The sequence below is a fragment of the Benincasa hispida genome, chromosome 2, assembly GCF_027475165.1.
Source record: "Benincasa hispida cultivar pf3 chromosome 2, pf3_genome.v1.1, whole genome shotgun sequence".
NCBI lineage: Eukaryota > Viridiplantae > Streptophyta > Magnoliopsida > Cucurbitales > Cucurbitaceae > Benincasa > Benincasa hispida.
The window spans coordinates 38995117-39010765 of NC_143479.1; positions in this window are offsets into that span (position 1 = coordinate 38995117).

Below are 15649 nucleotides of genomic sequence, written 5' to 3' on the forward strand. Positions count from 1 at the left end.
TCGGGTTGCCACTCTGTACCACCCTTAAACAAACGAACAAGCTGAAATATCAAAACGTGAGGTTAAAAGCATCCTGCAAAAGATGGTCAATCCAACCAGAAAAGATTGGAGGACGTGCCTTAACGATGCTCTTTGGGCCTACAGGACTGTATTTAAGACTCCTATTGGAACAACACCCTTTAAGCTTGTCTATGGCAAAGTGTGTCATCTACCGGTTGAAATTGAGCATAGAGCATATTGAGTTGTTAAGCAATGTAACATGAACTTAGCCCAAGCCGGTGAGGAGAGATTATTGGAACTACAGGAATTTGAAGAACTACACTTGGAAGCATATGAGAACTCAAGAATGTACGAGGAAAAGTCAAAATTAATACATGATAAGGGTCTCTTGTGGAAGAAATTTCGAATTGGATAGAAAGTGTTGCTTTCCAATCCAAGGCTATCACTGGTAAACTAAAATCTAAATGGCTTAGTCCCTTTGAGATTATTAACTTGTTTCCTTATGGTGTAGTGGAGATTAGGAGTCTGGAGACGGGGAAGCAGTTCAAAGTGAACGAGCACCGACTTAAAATTTTCAATGAAGGAGAAGTCAACGTTGTTTGCTCAAGATTCATGTTCACTCCACTTTCTATCACTTGAGCCCGTGTCACTAGGCGTCGAGCAAAAGACTTTAAATGTTGCACTACCTGGAGGCATCCAGGAGTTTGAATTTCTTTTGCTTTCTTTTCTTTGTTTTGTTTTTTTTTGTTTCTTTTATTTTAATTTTTAATTAACGAGAGACTGACATCATTTACTTTTCTTCTTAAGACACCGAGGAGTTTGAATTTCTTTTTCTTTCTTTTCTTTGTTTTGTTTTGTTTTGTTTCTTTTATTTTAATTTTAATTAAAGAGAGACCGACTTCATTTTCTTTTCTCCTTAGGAGAATCACAATTCTGGCTCTGGAAGGAATGTTTTCAAATATCCATACTTGTGCCCAAAAATTCAGGGGAGTTTTTCTGTTCCCTCTTGCTTCTTTTTATTTTTGTCCTTAGCATGAGTTAAAACCTGAATATAGATTGAGGACAATGCATAGCTTTTAAGTTGGGGGTCGGCAAAACATGCTTCGGGTGAATTGATAATTTGAGTGAAAATCTGAAAATTTCAGTCATGATGAATGCTTGAATATTTTTGTTCGCTCTGTTTTCCGTTTCCTTTAAATGACAATTTGATGATGCACTCAATGGGTCGCTTATTCTTAAAAAGGAGTAATTTTTACAATTTTTAGCTTTTTATAAACTATCCTAAGCAAAGATAATTTATTTTCACCAATCCAAGACTTATACTACAGAGGTAAGATCAGGGTTGAATCCACAGGGAGACTGCTGAATTAATTTAGACCAATTTATGAACTCCACTAAAAAAAAGGTTCTTGATGGTTCTTGCTTTTTGTTTATAAAATAAATTAAAAACCAAACAGGGAAGAATAAATAAGAGTTAGCACAGAAAAGGGTTGAATCAAATTGAGGGAAAAGCTTGGGATTAGTTTGTATGTTTTTTATTTTCTATCATTAGATACTAGTTAATTTCCCTAATTATGTGAACCCCTTAACCTATTGGAAATTATAATAGTCCATAATAATCTAAATCCATAATAATTTAGTTTAAAACTCTTCCTTCTCAGCGACATACAAGTTAAAACTAAAAAGCATTAAGAAAGGGTTCAATTGTCGACACACACTACAAGCTGGACAACCACATTTGATTGACGGAATATGCAAGCGTGCAATGGAAACAAACAAAATCAATAAGTACTCTAATTACATTTAATTTTAATTCTAAAGCATGCTATTTCAGAAAATCAACACAAGAGGGTTTCAAGTTTCATACATTTGATGAATTCTCCCGATTCCAAGGTGTTCTTCACTCTAATTCAACTCCAAATCAACCGAGAGATATTCTCTACTATTCTCAGCCTTGTATTTGAGTGAATTTGTGAAGTTGTTTTTATGGGTTTGAGAGGAAGAAGAAGATGAGTTCAGAAACTCTTTCTTCAGCTCGAAGCACTACTTCTTCCACTTGAATTCTGAGTGTTTTATCACTCTTCAGCATGCAAGCACTTCATCAGCCATGAATGCCAGCAGGTTGATCAGATTCAACTGAAAATTGATGTGTGATCTTGCATGGAGAACACCTCATGCATGGAGGCGAAAGTGGGAAAAACCCACTTTCTCCAATTTTTCCAAAATTTCTTAAATTTCCAATTTCTTTTAATTAATTCTAAATTAATAAAACCTGATTTAATAAATCCATAATTTAATTAAATCAAAATCCAGTTTCTCAAATTGAATTAAAATTGGAATTAATTTGAATTTATAATTAATTAAACATTTTTAATTAATTAATTAATTTAACATCAAATATTAAATTAACAACACTTCGAACTTTAAACATGAATCATATTCATGTAATTAATATTTAAATCAATATTTAAATATTATAAACTCTCCAATTTAATTTAATTTCAATAAATTAAACGTTAATTATATCATATATAATTATACAAACCCTAATTCGAATTTGAACCTATTCAAATTTAAACCCTAGTTTCAATTTGAACATTTTCAAACTGAAATTCAATTTGAACAATTTAAATTTATATCATTCCAAATTCACTCAATTTATATCATTCCAAATTCACTCAATTTATTAATTCAAGGTGTTCATGTTTTACGAGCTAGTAGAGGGACCTTATGGACCTACAGATCATGAGCTCCAACGATTAAGATTAATTGGCTATAACTCTTTAGACCAAATTAATCAGTATTCGTTAACTATCGAGTCACACCACTATAGCTCGATAGTTGCACTCTTCTCACTGTAGGTATATTTGTGTCCATATGATATAACCATAACAAGTAAGTCGACCCTTTAAAAGTTGTTTGTAATAACGACTGGGTCAATATGTTGTTTTACCCCCGATATTACGTCTTGTTCCTTAATTTCCAACTGATTCTCTAATGAACAATTGGTTTATGATCTAATTACCATACTGAATCCCTCTCGAGCCAGTGAGAGGGTGGGGCCCCTTGTTCAAGACCTTGATACAGTAATTAAGAGAACAACCTTTCTTCTATCCCTATTGTTGCAAGTACATTGTGATGGAACACGAGACATACGCAGCGAAATAAGGATCTAATTACACTCTAATTGCTTCTAATCAAAAGGAAATTAGTATGCAAAATGAAGGAAAAAGCAGTAAATAAAACGGATGAAATACAACCTTTGTAGCTCCCGAAAAACGCTTTTTCTCGCTGAATCTCGACCCGAACTCTTCCGGACCACCACTAGAGTTGACCTACTATCCTCTGGACTCAGAACCAGGTTGTGGGACCCGATGGATGAAGAAAACCGAGAGAGAGAAAAGAGATGGAAAATAAGAATGAATTTGGGTTTGGGTTTTTTTATTTTTCCAACCCAATTTTGAAAAAAATTTTGGAAAAATGGCCAAAAAGTCTTTTATCCATAATTGAAAGCCCATTTTATAGAAAAAACCATGCAACATTTGCATGAAACAAATCCATAAAAACCCAACACCTAGAATCCACTATCTAAGTGGACTTAATGTCTCCACTATAAGCCAACACCTATCCCAATATTTTGTTAGTGGAATTATCCAACAAAAGTTTGGATTTTTCAACTAACTTTAGTCAAAGGGCAAAATAGTCATTTGGTCAAAGTCAAACTTTGAACAAAAAGTCAACATTTTGACTTTTTATGGTTTTTCCGTGTTGAATAATTTTGACCTCCCAAGCATGAATCCGCATTCATTTTCTTGAAATTCAAATCAGATTTGAATTTAAGGTTGGTCAAAGTTTGACTTTTAAAAGTCAAAAGTCAACTCTTTGACTTTTTACATCTTTGACCATTTCCATTATTTTCGAGCTTCCCAATATGAACTATTCATATTCTTGATATTTAAATCACATTTAAATATTAAAGCTGTATCTCTGAACTGAAAATCCGACCACTATATCATATATACTTGTCGGTTTCTCTCTCTTCACCTAATTCGAACAATTCGAATTATTCTATCATACTGTTCTAAGCTTATTCTATATGAGCTAGTAGGGGAACCTAATGGACCTACAGATCTTGGGCTTCAACGATCCGAGATTAGCTGGCTAAACTCTTTAGACGGAGCTAATCAACATTCGTTAACTCACGGGTCATTCCACTATAGTTCTGTAGTTACACTCCTCTCACTATACATATATTTATGTCCATTTGATATAACCATGATTAGTAAGCTAATCCTTCATAGGTTGTTAGTAATCTCGACTGGGTCATAAAAACCGTTTTACTCCCAAGACTACATCTTGTTCCTTAAGTTCCACTGATCCTCTAATGAACAATTGGTTTAAGGTCCAACCTATAAACTGAATCCCTCTCGTGCCAAGGAGAGGGTGAGGCCCCTTGTTCAAGACCTGGATTCAGTACTAAAGGGAACAACCTATCTACTATCTCTATAATGGGTAGGAGTGAATTCTGTCTTGCACCCTATGTTCCCAACTATCCACTTGATCTTACCCCTGAAATGGGAGGCTTATTGGGCCAGCGATGATGAGTTCGCCCTCACCAATGCAGATCTAAGGATAATTCCGAATGAAGAGGAGTTTATAGTTAGCTTAGGATTAAGATTAAGTTACCTAGGTCATCAATTAACGAAATAGTCAGTTTTATACATAAAACGGCATTTAGAACGTAAAAAGTGACTATTTCATGGTTCAGTCTTATCTAAACACTTTACATAGGATGCCTCCACTTTCATATCTCCACATGAACGATTTAGGATCACATCGTTTGTACTAACTACAAAATGAGTTGCATCCATAGTGTCCCTAAAATAAGGTGCCCAACCTTATTCATATACTATAGACCATTTTGGCTATATATTTGAACTTGATCCACATTTATATCACTACATAAAGTTCAAACTACATTAAATAGCCTCAAGACCTTAGTTTATTGGATTCAAGATTACAATTTCAATAACAACTTTATGGAAAAATAAAACAGAATATGTTTATTAATTTACAAACTACGAATTTTAGGACATAAAATTCAACAAACTCCCACTTGGACTAAAACTCCTAGTGGAGTATCATAATGTTGAATTCAAGTGAGAAACATATGAGTACAATAAACATATGAATACAATAAACTAGGGCATATACCCAAAAGTTCTCCCACTTGTCCTAGTTTACAATCTTTGTAGACCTAGACTCTGTAGGTGACCTTCAAACACTTTAGCCGTGAGGACCTTTATAAAAGGATCAACAATGTTTTGCTCAAAAGATATCTGGGTTACTACAACGTCTCCACGATGTACAATCTTCTGGATCAGATGGTATTTGCACTCAATATGCTTGCCACGCTTGTGGCTTCTTGGTTCTATTGAATTTGCAACTGCACCACTATTATCACAATATAGGGTGATAGGCAGATGCATATTTGGAATGACTTCCAAATCTATCAAGAATTTCCTTAACCATACTGCTTCCTTTGCTGCTTCACAAGCAGCTATGTATTCAGCTTCCATTATAGAGTTCGCAATACAGTTTTGCTTCACACTTCTCGACACTACTGCTCCTCCATTCAGAATGAACACTGATCCCGATGTAGATTTTCTTGCATCTTTATAGGTTTGAAAATCAGAGTCAATGTATCCAGTAAGGATCAAATCCTTAGTGCCATACTGATAACTTATAGAAATACAAGTTATTTATACTGTTTTGTTTAGATATTGCGGCTAAAAGAAAGAAAATTTGCATCGATAATATAAAAATTGGCTAAGAAATGCGAAAATTATAAAATGTCATCAATACACCTACTAACACCATTGCGATGGTAGAATAGAATGTTTCAGTTTCTGTTTGTAGGAAATCAGTCATCGCATGCGTTCATGGCTCAAAGATAAAATAAACAACGCATCTACGTCGCATTGCGCCCAGCAATCTATAACGAAGAGATGATAAATGCAATGACGGCACAGGCAAAAATCGATCAAGAGCTCTAGCGATCAACGCAATTTCAACTGCATGTGGTAGTAAAAATAACATCGCATGCGGTGATAAATCGAAGATGTAAAGAGTAAATCATTTGTGGAGGATTCTGACAAGTGTACAGCTTTCAGTTGTGCATTTCTGATGGGTTGATTGCATAACAGAAGGAATATTCACTCCACCATTTCATGAACTACCATAACCATACAGTGGTGACCACAAAGTCAAAGAGCCAAGCTTCACCTATAAATAGCTTCTGCAAATTCACTGAAAGACATACATGAATACATAGAGACGTGCATATACTGATTCTGAGAGAGAGACTGGTCTGAAGCGACTGTCCAGAGTAGATCCGGGAGAACCACGAGACAAGGTCAAGAGGTGAGTCTTCGAGCAGAGAATCATTCCAATCCCTGTAGTTGAAGCTCTGTGCGAAGGTCAATTCTACCGGGAAAGCAAGCCTGAGAGGGAAGTTTTCCTCTCCATTACTTCCACACGCCGGAAAGCACAACCTCTGTTCGGATCTGTGTCAAGACGTTGACACTCTTTCTATATTCGTTTCTAATCTCTATTTCATCATCTGTATTCATCTTCTTTACTCTTTCATTCACAACATGTATCGAACGCTTAATCTTAGAATTAAATGTTATAATAATTTCCATTATCATTTCTCTGTCTCTTTCCGTACATCCATAATCCATTTTCTCCATGATGTGTTCTTAATCCCCTGGGTAAATGGCAAGAATTAAGCGAGTAAGTTAATTGGTGTTAAGGAAATAATTAAGTTTAGCTAAAGCATGCTCGACGGCATCTTCACATGTGAGAGCATAAATGAAAATATTATTACGTCTATCGAGAGAAGGTTGGAAGAATGCGTTAACTAAAGCAAGAAGTATTTCCAGAGATGGAAACAACCTTGTATTCATCACGTTCATCCCTGTTTCACCAAAGAGATATGGGAACGCGGCCGATCACCGAGAGGTGTACACCAAGGGAAAGCGGAACCTTAGTTTCATCTTTAACGTAATTGACAAACTTGCGATGTTTTTATTATTTACTCTTCCTTTTTCTGCTTCATTCATAAAGACTTGCCATCGCATACATCAAATCTTTGTACAACTTCACAGTCAGTTCTCGACCTCAGTATCATGTATCATGTATCTTGTATCCTGTATCATATTAGTTTAGGATTTATTTTATTAATGCAATTTTACTTTCATCGAAATTTACATTTCTGTATAAATCACCATTCTTTATTCATTGTTAAACCGGTCGCATGTATCACAATAGTAGCGCATTAACGAAAACAATCCCTATGTTCTGATAACTTGTAGAAATACAAGTTATTTATCCTGCTTTATTCAGATATTGCGACCAAAAGAGAGAAAATATGCGTTGATTGTATGAAAATTAGCTAATAAATATAATAATTATAAATTTTCGTCAATACACCCACTAACACCATCAAGATGGTATAAAAGAATATTTCAAGTCTGTATTGCAGGAAATCTAGTCACCGTATGCATTCAAGGCTTAAGAGAAAAAGATGAACGCATCTAAGTTGCATTGCACCCATCATTCAGGAATGAATAGACAATCAATGCAATAATGGCGCATGCGACAATCGATCTAGAGCTGAACTTCAACCGTATGCGGTAATAAAAGACAACACCGCATGCAAGCACATGATCGAAAGATGTGAATGAGCAACGCAATCGCGGAGGATTTTGACACGTGTACAACTAATCGTTTTACATTTTCAACGGACTAATTGCATAACAGAAGGAATATTTATTCCACCATTTTCAAAATTTCCATAACAATAAAGTGGGGACCACATAAGTTAGAGAGTCAAAGCTTTCATCTATAAATACCCTCAAAGAATTCACTGAAGGATATACTTAGTACGGGGGATAATTGATACGAGGCTATTGAGAGAGAGGTTGATCTGAGTGCTAATCAGAGAAGATTCGGGAAGAAAAGAGACAACGTCGAGAGGTGTGTCTCAGAGCGAATCATTCCAAATCCCTGCCGTGAAGCTCTGTACCTAGATCAACTCTACCAGTTGAGCAAGCTTGAGAGGGAAGCTCATCCTTCCATCACTCCATCTATGTTAGCAAGCAATCTCTCCATCCAGATCGGTGTCAAGACCTTGGCACTCTTCTGTATCTGTTTCTAACTCTTATTCATCAATTGTATTTCATCTTCTTAGTCTAAATCATTCACAACCATGTATCAGACACTTGATTTTATAATTAATTGTCATGATCATTCTCATTTCCACATTTCTTTCTATTTTTGTTCCTCCATTAATCGCTTTCTTCAGGATGTTTTCTTAATTCCTTAGTGAATAATATGAATTAAACAAGTAACTTAATCTATGCTAAAGAAATAAAGATGTTTAGCTAAAGCATGCTAGATGGCATCTTCACCTGTGAGAGCAGAAGTGAAGATGCCATTCTGATTTGTCGAGAGAAGGTTAGAAGAATGCGTTAACTAAAGCAAGAAGTACTTCCAGAGATGGAAGCAACCTTGCATTCATTACGTTCATCCTTGTTTCACTACAGAGATGTGGGAAACGCGACCGATCACCGGGAGGTGTACGCCAAGGGAAAGCGGAACCGCTCTTATATCTTTAACGCAATTATGAAACTTGTGATGTTTGTATTAATGATCCTTTCTCATTCTGTTTCGCACATAAGCCTTGCCACCGCATAACATGATCTTTGTATATTCTTCACAGTCAGTCTCAACCTCGGTATCTTGTATCATGTAACCTGTATCTTGTATCATCATAGCTTAGGTTTACTTTTATCGCAATTTACTTTATTATCACATTTTTATCGCTTATCTTTACTTTACTGCATTTTTAAATACCTGTACACACAAACTTTTATTAAATTGAAAAACCCCGGTCGCATATACCACAAATATAACGCAATTAACCTAAAACAATCCCTATGTTCGACCTCGGATCACACCGAGAAACTTGCGGTGAAATTATACTTGGTTTCAACGCAAGGAAACTTGTGACAACACATAGTATACTACAAGATTCTCATAAATAATGCATATCTAGAAGTAGTATCACATAGAGTGTGTCTGAATAAGCATAACACAGCATCCACATTCCATTCCCATTCCAAGTCATTGGGTTTATGGTAACATGAGATTGTATGATCCATCATTCATCGCAATCCATATGCCTATTTAGAATCACCGCATCTTAAGCATTATATGGCATCATCGCATTTCATTCTTTATGCACATTCATTCTTTTGCGTTACAAGTTTATGGCGTCATTGCCGGGGAACTGGTAATGGGAACATGGACTTGTAGCTTAGATTAAATTTCATGCTAACATGTTCGACCTCAGATTATTCTGAGAAACTTGTGTTGGAATTATACTTGGTTTCAGCGTAAGGAAACTTGTGATAAGCACGACTACATCGCATACTATGAACATATCATTAACAGCGCATATACTTAGGTGTAGTATCACATAGAAATTCTCTTTATCGCAAGCACTTGAGTGCATATACAACACATTATCTATCATCACAGTGCATGCATAATAAGAAGGAATTTAATTTTTATGTCGTAACACATACACGAGCATGAAGTTCCTCGTTCTTTTAAGATACTTGAGGATATTCTTAACGGCAGTCCAATGATCATATCCAGGATTGAACTGATACCTACTGACTATCCCTACTGCATAGCATATGTCAGATCTAGTACATAACATTGCATACATCAGGCTCCCTACTGCGGAAGCATAGGGAATACGTCTCAAATCCTCAACTTCTTGAGGTGTCTTAGGACATTGATCCTTTGACAAATGAATTCCATATCTGTAAGGTGACAGACCTCTTTTGGAATTCTGCATCTTATACCTAGACAACAATTTGTCTATATAAGTTGCTTGAGATATGGCTAATGTTATGTTCTTGCGGTTTCGAATAATCTGAATCTCGAGAACATACTGTGCATTTCCTAAATCTTTCATTTGGAACTGTGTTGCTAGCCATTTCTTGATGTCAGTTAGGTAACCTACTTCATTCCCAATGAGTAGAATATCATCAACATATAAAACCAAGAACGCTGTAGTAGAATTGACGATCTTCTTGTAAACACAAGGCTCATCAACTTTCTGTTCAATCAAATCTTATATTCCAAGATCTAGAAGCTTGTTTCAACCCATAAATGGATTTTTAAAGCTTACAATCCTTTTGTTCTTGACCTTGTGCAATAAACCCGTCTGGTTGAGCCATATAGATACTCTCCTCAAGATCACCGTTTAGAAAGGTTGTCTTGACATCCATCTGCCAAATTTCATAGTCATAAAAGGTGGCAATGGATAAGAGTATTCTAATCGACTTAAGCATGACAACGGGAGAGAAAGTTTCTTCATAGTCCACACTCTCTCTCTGGGTATAACCCTTTGCTACAAGTCGAGCCTTAAAAGTTTGTACTTTACCGACTTGGTCTAGTTTTCTCTTGTAGATCCACTTACAACCAATTGGTTTTACATCATTTGGTTGATCTACAAGTTCCAATACAGAATTGAAGTACATATACTCCATTTCGAGGTCCATGGCTTTGACCCATTGATCACGATCGACATCTATCATCGCCTGTTTATATGTCGATGGATCCTCTATGCCGTCATCAGGTATGACGACTAGTGTTTCTATTAAACCCAAGTAACGGTCAGGTTGATGAACAACTCTCCCACTACGTCGAGGAATTCTCAACTCTGGAGAAGGATGTGACTGACCAGATGTACTAGTTTTATCTACTACTTTAGTAGATGAACTAGCTCTATCTATTTGGAAATTTCATTCAATACTAGTCTACTGCGAGGTTAATGACTTCTTATGTGGTCTTCCTCTAAGAATGTGGCATTTGTCAATATAAATACCTTATTCTCTTGAGGATCGTAAAATAGACCACCTTTTGTTTCTTTTGGATAACCTACAAATAGGCATATTTTTTAACGACGTTCCAATTTTTTAGGATTTTACACCAACACGTGTGTCGGGCATCCCAAAATCCTAAACTAACGTAAACTGCCTTTACGCCCTTTCCATAGCTCATAAGGTGTTTCTGAAAAACTTTTTGAGGGAACGTTATTCAAAATATAGACAGCAATCTCTAATGCATGTCCCTAAAAGGAATCAGGTAACTCAGCAAAGCTCATCATTGAGTGAACCATGTCCAACAAGGTTCTGTTTCTTCTTTCAGATACACCGTTCTGCTGAGGCATATTAGATGCAAAGAGTTGTGACTTGATTCCATGTTCTATCATATAGTCCTGGAATCTTAAGTCCATGTACTCCCCACCTCAACTGATCGTAGTGTCTTAATTTTTTTACCTAAATGGTTCTCAACCTCAGCCTTATATTCTTTGAACTTTTCAAAAGAATCAGACTTGTGATGCATTAGGTAAATATGACCATACCTTGAATAGTCATCAATAAAACTAATGAAATATTCATACCCACCTCGAGCTTTGACATTCGTCAGTCCACAGAGGTTCGAATGTACGAGCTCTAAGGGTATTGTGGCTCTGAGACCTTTTCCAGTAAAAGATCTCTTATTCATTTTTCCCTCAAGACAAGACTCACATGGAGGTAAAGAATTGACTTCTAACTGATTTAGGAGTCCATTCTTAACCAATCTCTCAATCCTTTTGAGATTTATGTGGCCAAGTCTTAAATGCCATAGATTAAAAGAAACTTTTTATCTTTTATTATGAGTTTCAGCTATTCTAAACATCTCAGTATTTAAGACAAATTTGCTTTAGTTGGTCTTAACTTATATAAGTTGTTTTCAAGTATAGCAGAACAAATTTGAATACCTTTCCTGAAAATGAATGCTTCATTAACTTCAAAAGATATTTTATATATTTGTTCCAATATACATGCGATAGATATTAAATTCCATCTCATTTTAAGAGCATACAAAACATCTTTAAGTATGATATATCTATCGTTGAAAAACAACTTCAAGTTTCCCACTGCTTTGGCTGAGACAACCTCTCATATTCCAACCTTGAGGGTGATCTCGCCTTCTTCAAGCTTTTTCCAGGAATTAGTTTCCTAAAAAGAGAAGCAAATATGATTAGTGGCTATTTGAATCCAATATCCAGGTTGAGGTATCATACTCCACTAAACATGTTTCAGCAATTAGTAAATCATATTTACCTTGTGCTTCTTTCGAGGCAGGGGCCTGAGGACATTCCTCAGTTAAGACAAATCTCAGGTCATCTATTACTAGTGTTGAATTCAGATTTGTTTAACATGTTGAGTAGTTGTCGCCATTTAAGTTTTTTAGAAGCTAATAGTTGAACTAAAGAGCTAGTCATGCTGAAATAAAAACATATCCTTTTTAGTAAAAAACATTAATCTTTTAAATCCAATCAAGTATAGAAAAAAAACTAATAATGTACCCTTTATTATTATATTTTGCAACGATATTTCAATGGTTTAGAATAACCTTCACCTAGGGGTGATCGATTATTCCTCCATTGAACCAAAACTATCTTGACTAGATACTATCATCAGAATAACTTTTATTCCTATAGTAACTGATGACATGCAGAAATGCATGTCATCTTAGGCCTTTTACTTAGAATTATGAAGGTTGTTAGGCAGAAATTGCATCGATCATGATAGGAATTCACGAGAAAAAGAGTTTGGGTCGATCAGCATGATGAATCTCTCCTAACCCGCTACTTTGTGTTAATTATGCATTCAATGTTCTATTTTTGTAGCTAATACAGGAAATGAACACCAACGCCGAAAATCGAACCACGGCATAGACGACCGCATACGGAGAACTCTCCATCACAAGGCAAACACATTAGATCAATGCATAAATGTTGCGGTAGTCAGCCGTATGCGTTCATCGCATGGGAATTACGCTGGTCAGGCGATTGCGGTCATCATGTAGAGTTGCGGTATTAAGCGAATGCGGCCATTGAATGATTGCGGCTACGAGATAACGCAAACTAATGGGATCAATGCAAGGTAGGTGGAATAACGCATCAACGCATCTACCTCGAGAAAATCCAAAAGATGATGTTGACATTTCACCTACCACGCCGTTGGTGGCAGAGGTTCAGAAAGGATTAACGCGTCGAATGTTAGACTCAGAGCAGTCCAATTAATGTTGTCGGTTACCTAAGCTCTATAAATAGAGGCCGATGAGCTGAAATTCAATCATCTGGAGATTATCCCTCAACCGGGGATTTTCCCCGTGATCCAGACAAACGTGTGAGAAGGTGGCTGAAAATTCTTCACCTCCTTCATCCATTCCGAGTGACGACCGGAGCCTTCGACTGGAGCTAGATCTTGAGAGAGTTAGCTCCTCCACCCATCCATGGAACAACTGGGAACCTTGACGCACATCCGCTGGAAGCAAATCTTTGCTTCCAGCTGGTCATTTCTTTTTCCTTCCTTTTTCTATATTGTATTATATAACATTTTGAATTACGGAATTAATACAATCTATTTTCAATGCACTTCTTTGTTTCCTTCAACTCCATCTCCATCTTCTTTTCTTAGAATCTTTACTTTCATTGCAACACTTAGTGGGAGTGCTTGGGTATTGGATACTTAGTCATGTGGATAAGGAATATGAAACATGTAGCAACCCACCGAGAGGTGTGCGTTGCGCGGGTGTGTGAGTAACCTTATTTGCTTAGTGTGACGCTGCTGCAACACCTGTCTATAGGCTAACGCATTGCTTGTCTATGATTAAAGTCAGAAACAATCAACTACCTGAGAGGGTAAGTGGTTGGACGCATTAAGCAATGTATGCATTGTTCACTAGGGATAGTAACAACCTTGTGTCAACCAAGTTCATACGATTGTCTTGTAGTATGTATGCTTCATTCGTTCATTAGGGATACTTGGGAGGGTAGTCTAAGGACAGGATCTAAGCTTGGGAAGGTCAGGTCAGAATCTAGGCTTGGGAGAGTCAGATTAGAACACATAATACAAGAGATATGAGCTTAGGAATAAGCACTGTTTGTTATTAACCCATCGCATGCATCCTAGAGATAGGATACGATTGAGTGCGATCACCGCAGTGTTGTGTGCATTTTGCATCATCGCATAGGAAAAGAATGGAGACTTAGGAATAAGCTCTATGGACACTTTGCATTCAACACATGCGTCCTAGACTTAGGAGCACCGCATTTCCATTGGAAAATGACTTGCCATGCATGAGTGTAGTATGAGTGCATTGGCTTGCATTGACTAGGGTTGCCCTCGCAGTCACTCTTAAGGGTTGCAATAAAAACATCTCCGCTTTTTATCTAATTTCCCATACATTTATTCCATGTCAAGGTTTGTCGCATCTCTACCTTTCATGCATATTCTCATTGCGTTGTCTGTTAGATAGGAGTAGGATTAACTTAGCAACATCCCCTCCATTCTTTTATTCAAACTGCCGCATGCACATCATTGCAAACATATAGTTACAAGTCCCTGTGTTCGACCTCGGATTACCCGAGAAATTTGCGTTCATCTTATACTTGGCGTGAACGTAAGAAAACTTGTGGCAGGATGCATGGTCATCGCATACATTCGTTAACGCTTTTTTCATTCCAATGCATGACCATCGACGCATGACTATCATAGGAACATGCATCACATACCGCATCCACAGGATTTTTTTTGTCGAGTAAAATTGATTTCTGATTTCCCACTATAAAGTTTTTGGCGCTGTTGCTAGGGACTTGGCAGCTAAATGTTTGTTATGTTTTGTGTCTTTGCGAGAAAGTTTTTATCTTGGGTGTATTACAGCTTGTGCGACCAGGTTGCAAACAATGTTGAAGTGTAGGCGATGCACTGAAAGCCAATGTTGACCCTGAGGTAGAAGGGCAATCAGTCGCAAAAGAGCTGAAGGCAGTTCTAAGCTCATGGTGGCCAACATCCGCCCAACTATTTCCGAAAGTTCCAATGGTCAGGGCAACTTGACCCAAGCAGTTGAGAGCCATCTTCTGCATGGAAGACTCCTTGTGGTGACAACACTCTTATTTTTCCAGGGATGTCTTCTGCTCTATCTTTACTTTGCTTTCTTAGTATAGGTTATTTATTTTATTTTGTTATTTTGGATATATGGCTACTTCATTGGTTGTGGTACGTTTGCTCTTATAGGTGCAACAATAAGTCTCCTCGGTTCATAGTTCAACGGAAGAATTCCTTTCACCCTTCAACGCATGGCTTCAATCACGTGGATTCCAATGCATGAGAGCATGCGTTGTTCTGCATAAGGTCTTTTATTTTATCTTGTATGCCTTATCCTTTTGAAATTCTCTTTTTCCCGATTGCGTTGTTTTGCGATGTTTCTATGATGGTACGTATAGTTCACAGCATTTTCTAACTAATCAATGGAAGGCATTCTTTAATTTCATTAGCTTGTTCAAATTTTGAAAGTCGTTAAGTTTTATTTTATGAAAACCTTTGTTCAAACATTTATTATCACATTCTTGTAATGTTGTTTTTAGCTCTGCGGTGAGAACGCTGCCAACCTCTAAATTTGGGGGTGGCAGCGGTCTTAGAGAATTGCGTTCATTATATTCCGATCATTTTTT